Source organism: Lathyrus oleraceus, chromosome 5 (assembly GCF_024323335.1).
Source record: "Lathyrus oleraceus cultivar Zhongwan6 chromosome 5, CAAS_Psat_ZW6_1.0, whole genome shotgun sequence".
In the NCBI taxonomy this organism is placed as follows: Eukaryota; Viridiplantae; Streptophyta; class Magnoliopsida; order Fabales; family Fabaceae; genus Lathyrus; species Lathyrus oleraceus.
The window spans coordinates 446,804,559-446,814,127 of record NC_066583.1 but is presented as its reverse complement, the minus strand read 5'-3'; the positions used below and the strand labels follow the sequence as shown (position 1 = coordinate 446,814,127).

General features: G+C 39.6%; 1 non-coding gene across 1 annotated transcript; it reads right to left on the bottom strand.

The window, feature by feature from the left end:
• Window positions 1–483: 483 nt before the first annotated feature.
• LOC127089020 (small nucleolar RNA R71) lies at window positions 484–590 on the bottom strand. Its single transcript, XR_007790801.1, has one exon. It is a non-coding gene; the product is annotated as a small nucleolar RNA R71 (small nucleolar RNA).
• Between the last annotated feature and the right edge of the window lie 8,979 nt (window positions 591–9,569).

The following is a 9,569-nucleotide window of genomic DNA, read 5'->3' as shown; positions in this document are numbered from 1 at the left end:
AATGCGAAGAACTCGCAGCACCGGAAGCTTAGTATACCCTCTGGAGGAACCTGAACGTTACGCTCGCGCACGTTTATTTTTCCACAGAATTAGGAGAGCTATGGCCGAAGATCAAAATCATAGACCTCTTAAGGATTTCGCCCAACCATCCAACGAAGAACCTAGTTCTAGTATAGTAAACCCAACCATCCCAGCTAATAATTTCGAACTTAAACCCTCCCTGTTGCAACTAGTGCAACAGAGACAATTCGCAGGTCTCGCTACTGAGAACCCGAACCAACATTTAAAAATCTTTCTCCAATTAGCAGACACTTTTAAAACCAATGGAGCTTCTCCTGAGGCAATCCGTTTAAGATTATTCCCTTTCTCCCTCAGAGATAAACCCTATCTTGGTTAGATTCCCTTCCACCCAATTCCATAACAACTTGGGATAACCTTAGAAAAGTATTCCTTGCTAGATACTTTCCCCCAAGTAAGACCGCCGTTCTTCGAAACCATATAACTAGATTTACCCAGAACCAAGGAGAATCATTGTTCGAAGCTTGAGAGAGATATAAAGAGCTGTTAAGAGCATGCCCACATCATGGTTTAGAAAATTGGTTAATCATTAAGACCTTCTATAATGGACTTCACTATAACACTAAGATGACCATCGACGCTGCCGCAGGCGGTGCATTGATGAACAAACCTTACCTTGAAGCTAGTGCCCTCATTGAAGATATGGCTCAAAACCATCAATCATGGGGAGTAGAACGAGCGACAGTTGAGAATAAGGAAGCCCAAGGAGGAGTACATGAGTTAAGCTCTATAGACATGATGAAAGCTAAAATGGACGCGTTGGCCCTCAAGGTCGAGCATATGTGCATAAACCTGAATACTGCAGCTGCAGTTTCATTGGATTGTGAGATATGTGGAACCAAAGGACACCAATCTGCAGAATGCAGTCTCTTAAACGAAACCCACTATGAGCAAGTGAACTACACCCAAGGGAACCCATATTCAAACACCCATAACCCTGGATGGAGGAATCACCCGAACTTCTCCTATAAGAACAATAACCCTATCCAAAATAATGCACCTCCGAGACAAACAGGTTACCAAGCCCTAAGACCAAATCAACCTATGCAACCTGTGCCACCAAAGCAAAGCCTTGAGAAAATTATGGAAAGTTTTATCACTGCTCAAACCCAACAAAACAAAGAGTTCATGAACCAGAACATTCACGTTAATGAACTGATTACCCAGTTAGGAACCAAGGTTTACCAAATAGTTACTGACACCAAGATGCTTGAAACCCAGATCTCTCAAGTAGCTTTAAACCAAGCTCCTCGGACTACACCTGGAGGACAGTTCCCTGGACAACCTCAACAGAATCCGAAAGGACAAGCCAATGCCATTACCCTACAAAGTGGGAACGCTTATGATGAGCCACCAAACCCAAGATTGAGTGAACCCAAAACGTCTAACGAATATACCGAACCCACGGACGAAGTGAAGGAACCAGGTGGATCTGAAAAATAGGAAGGTCAAGAAAAAGGAGAAGAACCTAAAGATAAAACTTATGTACCACCCCTGCCATACAAACCACCAATACCATATCCGCAAAGACTCAAACAGACCCAGATCAATAACCAGTATCAAAAATTCATTAAGGTTATAGAAAAACTTCACGTAGAAATCCCTTTCGTAGGAGCCATCACCCAAATACCTTCTTATGCAAAGTTTCTCAAAGACATCCTTACCAACAAACGTAGACTAGACGATCCTAAGCCCTTGGAATGCAACTCTATTTCAGAGAATAAGTTAGCCAAAAAGGATAAAGATCCTAGAAATTTCTCCATTCCTTGTCTTTTGGGAAGTCATGTCATCGAAAAAGCTTTTATAGACTTAGGAGCTAGTGTGAGCTTAATGCCTCTAGCAGTTTGTGAGAGGTTAAACTTAGGAGAATTATAGCCTACTGAGATGTCACTTCAGTTAGCTGATAGATCTGTTAAGTATCCCATAGGCATATTAGAAGATGTCCCTGTTAGGATAGGTCAGTTATTTATCCCTACTGATTTTGTTGTCATGGACATCAAAGAGGAAAATGATATACCAATCCTTCTAGGTAGACTGTTCTTATCAACTGCAGGAGCCATAATAGATTTCAAGAGAGGAAAGTTGACATTTGAGGTTGTTGACAAGAAGATAGAATTTATACTTTCAAAATTTCTTATGGCACCTATGATGGGAGACGCATGTTATGCCTTAGATATCATTGATGAATGCGTTAGGGAAATAGAACAAGAAGAAATCATAAAAAGAATTAAGTTGCCATCAACTCTCATACTGGAAGATGATGACTTTAGGAAACCCTACATCGATGATAACCTTTACGAATGTTTATCCCTTGCCCCAGATCATATGCCATGCCCTAAGAAACCAACCTTAGAATTAAGGAACTGCCTAAGAACCTGAGATATGAGTTCCTCGACGAAGAGATGAACCGTCCAGTTATAGTCAGTGCTACCTTGAGCCAAGAGGAAACATACCAACTCTAAGATGTTTTACGAAGATATCCCTCAGCCTTAGGATATAATATCTCTGACCTGAAAGGTATAAGCCCATCCGTATGCATGCATCAGATTTCGCTCGAAGAAGATTCAAAGCTCTCCAGAGAACATCAAAGAAGAATAAACCCTATAATGAGTGTTGTTGTTAAAAAAGAAGTTCTTAAGTTACTTGAGGCAGGTATAATCTATCAGATCTCGGATAGTAAGTGGGTGAGCCCTGTGCATGTAGTACCTAAAAAGGGAGGCATCACAGTCGTTCAAAACGATAAAGGCGAACATGTAGCAAAACAGATAGAAGGAGGATGACGGATGTGCATAGACTATAGAAAGTTAAATAAAGCAACCTGGAAGGATCATTTCCCTTTACCATTTATAGACCAGATATTGGAGCGTCTAGCCAGACACTCTTAATTCTGCTATCTAGATGGATACTCTGGATTCTTCCAAATACCTATCCACCCGGAAGATCAAGAAAAAACTACCTTTACATGCCCTTATGGAACTTTTGCCTACAGGCGAATGCCATTCGGTCTTCGTAATGCCCCAGCCACTTTCCAGCGCTGCATGATGTCAATCTTTGCAGATTACCTAGATGGTATCATGGAAGTATTTATGGATGATTTCTCGGTTTCCGGATTTTATTTCAAAAATTGTCTTGCTAACCTTGAGAAAATCCTGGAGAGATGCGTGGAGGTGAACCTCGTGCTAAATTGGGAAAAGTGTCATTTCATGGTCACCGAAGGGATTGTTTTAGGACATATAGTTTCCGAAAAAGGTATAGAGGTAGATAGAGCTAAGATAGAAGTCATAGAGAACCTAAAACCACCCAAAACTATCAGAGAAGTCCAAAGTTTCCTTGGACACGCTGGATTCTACCGGAGTTTTATCAAAGACTTCTCTAAAAGAACAAAACCTTTAACTGGCCTCTTGATGAAAGATGATGAATTCATTTTCGATGGAAAATGTAATGAAGCATTTAATCTTTTAAAGCAAGCGTTGATTTCAGCACCTATTATGCAACCCCCTGATTGGTCAGAACCTTTTAAGATAATGTGCGACGCTAGTGATTATGCGGTTGGAGCCGTTCTAGGACAAAGGAAAGATAAAAAAATCACATGTGATTTATTATGCCAATAGAACCCTAGATGCTATGCAACTTAACTACGCAACAACTGAAAAGGAATTACTCACTATAGTTTTCGCTATAGACAAATTTAGATCTTATCTAGTAGGAGCCAAAATTATAGTTTACACTGATCATGCTGCCATTCGTTACCTATTGAGTAAAAAAGATGCCAAGCCCAGGTTACTCCGATGGATTCTGTTACTACAAGAGTTTGATTTAGATATCCGAGATAAAAAAGGCACTGAAAATGTAGTAGTTGATCACCTTTCTAGGCTAGAACACCTGAAACCAGACTTAGTACCCATAAATGATGATTTTGCCTATGATAGACTGATAGCTAAACTAGAAACCATTGAAGACGATAACCTAGGCCCTCATGAGCACTTCCAAAAATCCTTAGCAATAAGTAACGTGTTATGGTATGCAGACTTTGTTAATTACCTAGCTGCTGATATCGTACCCCTTGATCTTGACTACCACCGCAAGAAGAAGTTCTCCAACGATGTGAGAAACTTTTATTGGGACGAACCGCTCCTTTTCAAAAGGGGTAAAGACGGCATTTTTCACCGATGCATTCCCGAAGAGGAGGTAAAAAGTATAATTGAGCATTGTCACTCTGCACCCTATGGTGGACATGCGAGCACCTCTAAGACATACGCCAAGATTCTTCAAGCTGACCTATTATGGCCTACCATGTGGCGGATGTCCATGCTTGCATTGTCAAATGTGATAGATGCCAACGCATGGGAAATATTTCAAGGCGTGACGAAATGTCTCTAAGAAACATTCAGGAAGTAGAACTCTTCGACCTTTGGGGTATAGATTTCATGGGACCTTTCCCACCATCCTTAGGAAACAAGTATATCTTAGTTGCTGTGGACTACGTGTCTAAGTCGATTGAAGCTATAGCTGCACCCACAAACGATATTAGGGTGGGGATCAAGTTATTTAAGAACTATATATTCCTCCGATTTGGAACACCCCGTTTAGTCATAAGCGATGGAGGATCGCACTTCATATCGAGAATATTTGATAAACTTTTAAGCAAATGTGGAGTTAGGCATAGAGTAGCAACACCATACCACCCGTAGACTAGTGGCCAAGTAGAAGTAACCAATAAGGAGATAAAACAAATTCTAGAAAAAACCGTTTCTATATCTAGAAGAGACTGGTCTCAGAAGCTCCAAGAAGCATTATGGGCCTACAGAACCGCCTTCAAAACCCATATAGGAACAACTCCCTACCAACTAGTCTATGGAAAATCTTGTCATTTACCTTTTGAATTAGAGCATAAGGCCTATTGGCCCATTAAAACTTTGAATTTAGATTACCTGACCGCTGGTGAAAAGCGTATCCTTGACATCCACAAACTGGAAGAACTCAGGCAAACTGCCTACGAGAATGCCAAAATATACAAAGAGAGAACAAAAGCTTGGCATGACAAAAGAATTATGAAGAAAGATTTCAATATAGGCGACCCTGTTATCCTGTTCAACTCTAGGTTATGAGTCTTCCCTGGGAAGCTACGTTCAAGATGGACTGGCCCTTTCAAAGTATCTAAGATTCTGAGATCCGGAGTTGTAGAAATCAAGAACGAAACCTGTAGTCCATTCATTGTGAATGGGCAAAGACTGAAGCTCTATGAAGGAGGAGACATTCCAACAGACTACTCCAGCCACACTCTGATAGATCCACCAATTCCTACGACAAGTGTATAAATTCCAATCGTCAAGCTAATGACGTTAAACGAGCGTTGCTTGGGAGGCAACCCACGGTTTTCTTATCTTGTTTTACTTTTTTGCATTTATTTACTTTATTTTATTTTATTTTTAATCATACTTTCACAAGGACTAAATATCATTTGCAATGTTTTTGTTTTCAGGATCATTTTCCCTAACCTTTGCAGGATGCAGAACTTTGATGACATGCACGTAGCTTTCAGAGATGATGCCCAGAGGGAGCGTTGCGTAGCTCTCTACCAGTGCCTTATGGCCCCTACACGCTATCCAGACCAGCACTGCATGGAAGCCCTAGGCATTGAGCCGAGCATTAGATTTTTGTGCCAACAACTCCAATGGGATAAATTCGCTGATGACCTGAGCAACACCTACAGGAACTTGACATTTGAGTTCCTCAGCTCATTTGATTATGATCCTTATTTTGGACCAGATGGGTATGCTGCTTTCAGGCTATTTGGGATTGAGTACTCGTTCAGCTAGAAGGAGTTCAGTGACTTATTAGGTTTTCAGACCACCCCCGACGCTATCCCTGAGACGCCGATGGGATACTTTCTGGGTAAGGAAGTGGATAAATTCTGGAGCAATATCTCTGGTGGAAGGAGTCAGGATCCTTCTACTCAATTGTCCCAGGCTATCCACAACCCTGCTATGAGGTACTTCCAAATGATACTGGCACACTCTTTCCTTGGAAGACCATATGTTGTGACCTTGTTGAGTGAGGAAGAGATATTTTTATTATTTTGTGCATCCTAGTCTCGCCCTGTGGTATGTGGGAACTTTCTGTTGTGTGGCCTTAGCAGTGTCGCCAGATCGTCCAAAGGAGTTATTCATGTAGGAGGGATCGTCACACAGATTGCCATCGCCTTAGGTCTATCCTTCAAGCTGCTACATCTCAGGACCTTCTATGGGTACACTACTATGGATATCAATTTCTGCTTGACTAGAGGATTGATGAGGAGATCTTCTTTCAATCCCAGACAATTCAGATTGTTGATTGATCGCGAGAGATACACTACTTTACACTGCCAGATTCGATGATGACCAGTATTCACGACCCAGCTAACTGGAGTTATGCTTTGTAGGGTCATGGAGAGACTATTGAGGAGCCCAGATCCCCACTTGTCGCTGAGTATACCCCTACGCCGCCTTCACCCAAGATTATTGTGCTCTCTAATAATTTATCTTTGCAGACTCTAGACATCCTCACGCAGATTGCCGAGTGTCGTAGAGAGATTGTCGGGCTTAGGAAGCAGGTGGCTGACCTTACCTTACAGATGGCTGTATCCGACCTTACACATGCTATCGAGGCTGATTGTTTGTACCAGGAGATCGCAGAGCTTCGTCAGGAGATAGTCGTGCTGTAAGTTGTAAATGCGCCTAAGAGGGGGGGGGGGGGTAAATTAGGTGGTAAAAATTTCTTCGATCTTGTTTCTGGTTCTTGGTTATTTTCCGTTTAAGTGCTGAAAAATAAATTGCGGAAAGTAAAAGAGACACCGAAATTTATAGTGGTTCCCTTCACACCCCGAAGGTACTCCACTCCCCTTTCGACTCGAAAGAGATTTCATTATAGTTAGAATTATTATACAGCCTACTCACACCAATGGTGATGCTTACTATCTAACCTATAAGTAATCAAGTGTATGAAGAACAATCCTCTTCAACACTAACCCTTGTGTCCAACAATCCTGGATCACAAGTCAAACAGAAATAAATCTTCTTTGATGATTTGAATAAAGTGTAGTACTATCAATCTTCTCTTGATTGATCTTCTCCTTAGATAAATAATTCACTCAATGTAGTATACAAGTGTTCAAACCGAATGATATGTATTCTTTTCAAGGTATATGAAGGTTTAATGCAAAGAGTACTTTAAGAAAGTTTTTGGACACTTGATAAAAATCTGAGTTTTTATAATTGTGATTTTATTGAAAGTATTTGCAAAAGGAGGTGGTCATAAACAATGAGTGATGATGTTTATATATTGCTACAAACACCTTTTTGAAAAAGTATGATGAATGAAAAGATGCCATGATTCAAAGAAATGCAAAGAAAATATTTGAATGAAGAAATGCACCAATTTGCCAAAATTTGTCAACGGTAACCGGCTACTAATCGGTGGGTAACCGGTTACTTGCTTCCAACGTCAAAAAATATTTGAAAAATAACAGTGGTAACCGGTTACTACCCAGTGGGTAACCGGTTACTGAAGCCCAGTTTTGAAAAATAGAATTTGGCAGAATGTGAAAAATGAAATGCAATACATCCTAATTTTCTATATGGGCCAAGATATCATGGAATAAATATTTTAACACTTGTATATCATATTAGTGAAAGTTTTAGATATACCAAAGATGATACTTGATCCTTTGAAATTATATACTTCACTTGTATCTTTTCTCTACTTCAATTCACTTTAAGTCTTTGACAGCTTTTGATCTTTTCACATGATAATTGTTGAGAGATGTTGTAATCATCAAAATCATCAAGGAGCCACAATCTCCCCCTTTTTGATGATGACAACTCACTACTTGAAAGTTGATTCTAAACTTGTTTCTCTAATCCAAGGATATCTCCCCCTATGCAAGTGCTCCCCCTTTCTTTTGGAATATGAGCAAGACTTTGGAAATGTGTATCTTTTCTACAAAATGTTAGAGAAACAAAAACAACAAGAAATTCTTCTCCCCCTTTGTCATTAGCAAAAAGGTTGGGAAAAGACTTGATAAAAAAAACAGTCATAAGTTCTCAAACATAATAAGAATTCATTCACAAAAATGATAACCAAGGTTTAAACACATGAAAACATGATATTGTACTAGATAATTAGAAACATAACACATAAAAACTACAACATAGATAGGATAAGAACATAAGCAAGACCAAAACACTTAATCACTTCCGGAACCCTCTTCCATCGCCACATCTTCGTCTTCTTCAAAGGACGGTTTAGAGCGGTAAAGCTTGAGAAGTTTGTTAATCCCACGCATTGCTTGATGATGATTGGAGTTCATTTGCAATTTCATAGCCATCATCTCATGATGAAGAGATTCCAAGGAATATCCTCCTTTCGGGGCAGCAACATCAAATTCATCTTTATATCTATAAGTGCCATCCGGAGCAAGAACAACTCCGGTATTCTTAGTGATTGTGGTTTTGTTGACCTCACACAGTTGTTCATCCATCTTAAGATATTATTCATTTTCAAGAGGAACATTAAAATAAGCCAATAATTTTGAAACAAAGTAAGCATATGGCAGCCCTCCGGTGAGACCAAGTTGATGTTTCAAATGGTAAAAGAACAAATATGACCAATTTATATCCCATCCCATTTTCAAGGCTTTAATCTAAAACACATCAAAGTCGGTCACTTCAGCATGATTAGAATGTTGAGGCACCAAAATGTATGCTAAAACATAGTGTAACATCCGGTCACTAACAGTCAAGGATTTAGCATACTTGATAACACGAGATGATTGAGATTGTCTACCAACTAAATCATCATGAGTTCCACGAGAAATCTCAACAAAATAGTTCAAAGTATCAAAATCTTTCCATTCCTCACTTGAAATAAATTCGATACGGAATTCATATCCCTCATTCGGAATTCCAAACATTTAGAAATATCTTCTAACCCAATAGACATCTTAGTATTGTTAACACAAGACTCCATATATATGTCACCAAACTCATCATGTGCAAACTTAATATTGCGATAAAAAGTTTTAACCAATTCGGGAAAAATCAAGCCTACCTCAGAGACCAAATCCTTCACACCAGAGTTTTGCAGAAACTCCTCAAAATTGAAGCTGTGAGCAGGAAAGGCAGTGAACTTCACATATTTTGTCTTCATCAATTCCCTTCTACCAACTTCAGATTTGGATTTCTTAGCCTTTGAAGGTTGCATGTCCACAGTTTCTTCCCTAATTTCATTAGCTTGAGAACTTTCACCAATAGGTTGCTTTCCTTTGTTCTTCTTGGAAGGAGCCATGATATTGGTTTTGAGAGTTAGGGTTTGAAAGGGAAATCCGAAAATGAAACTTGAATTGAGAGAGGTGAAGATGGTTGCATGTTGGAAGAGAGAGTGGGTTTGATATTTAAGAGGTTGATTTATGATTTTGAGTAAGTGGGTGTGATGTTCTTGAAAAATGGGTTTAT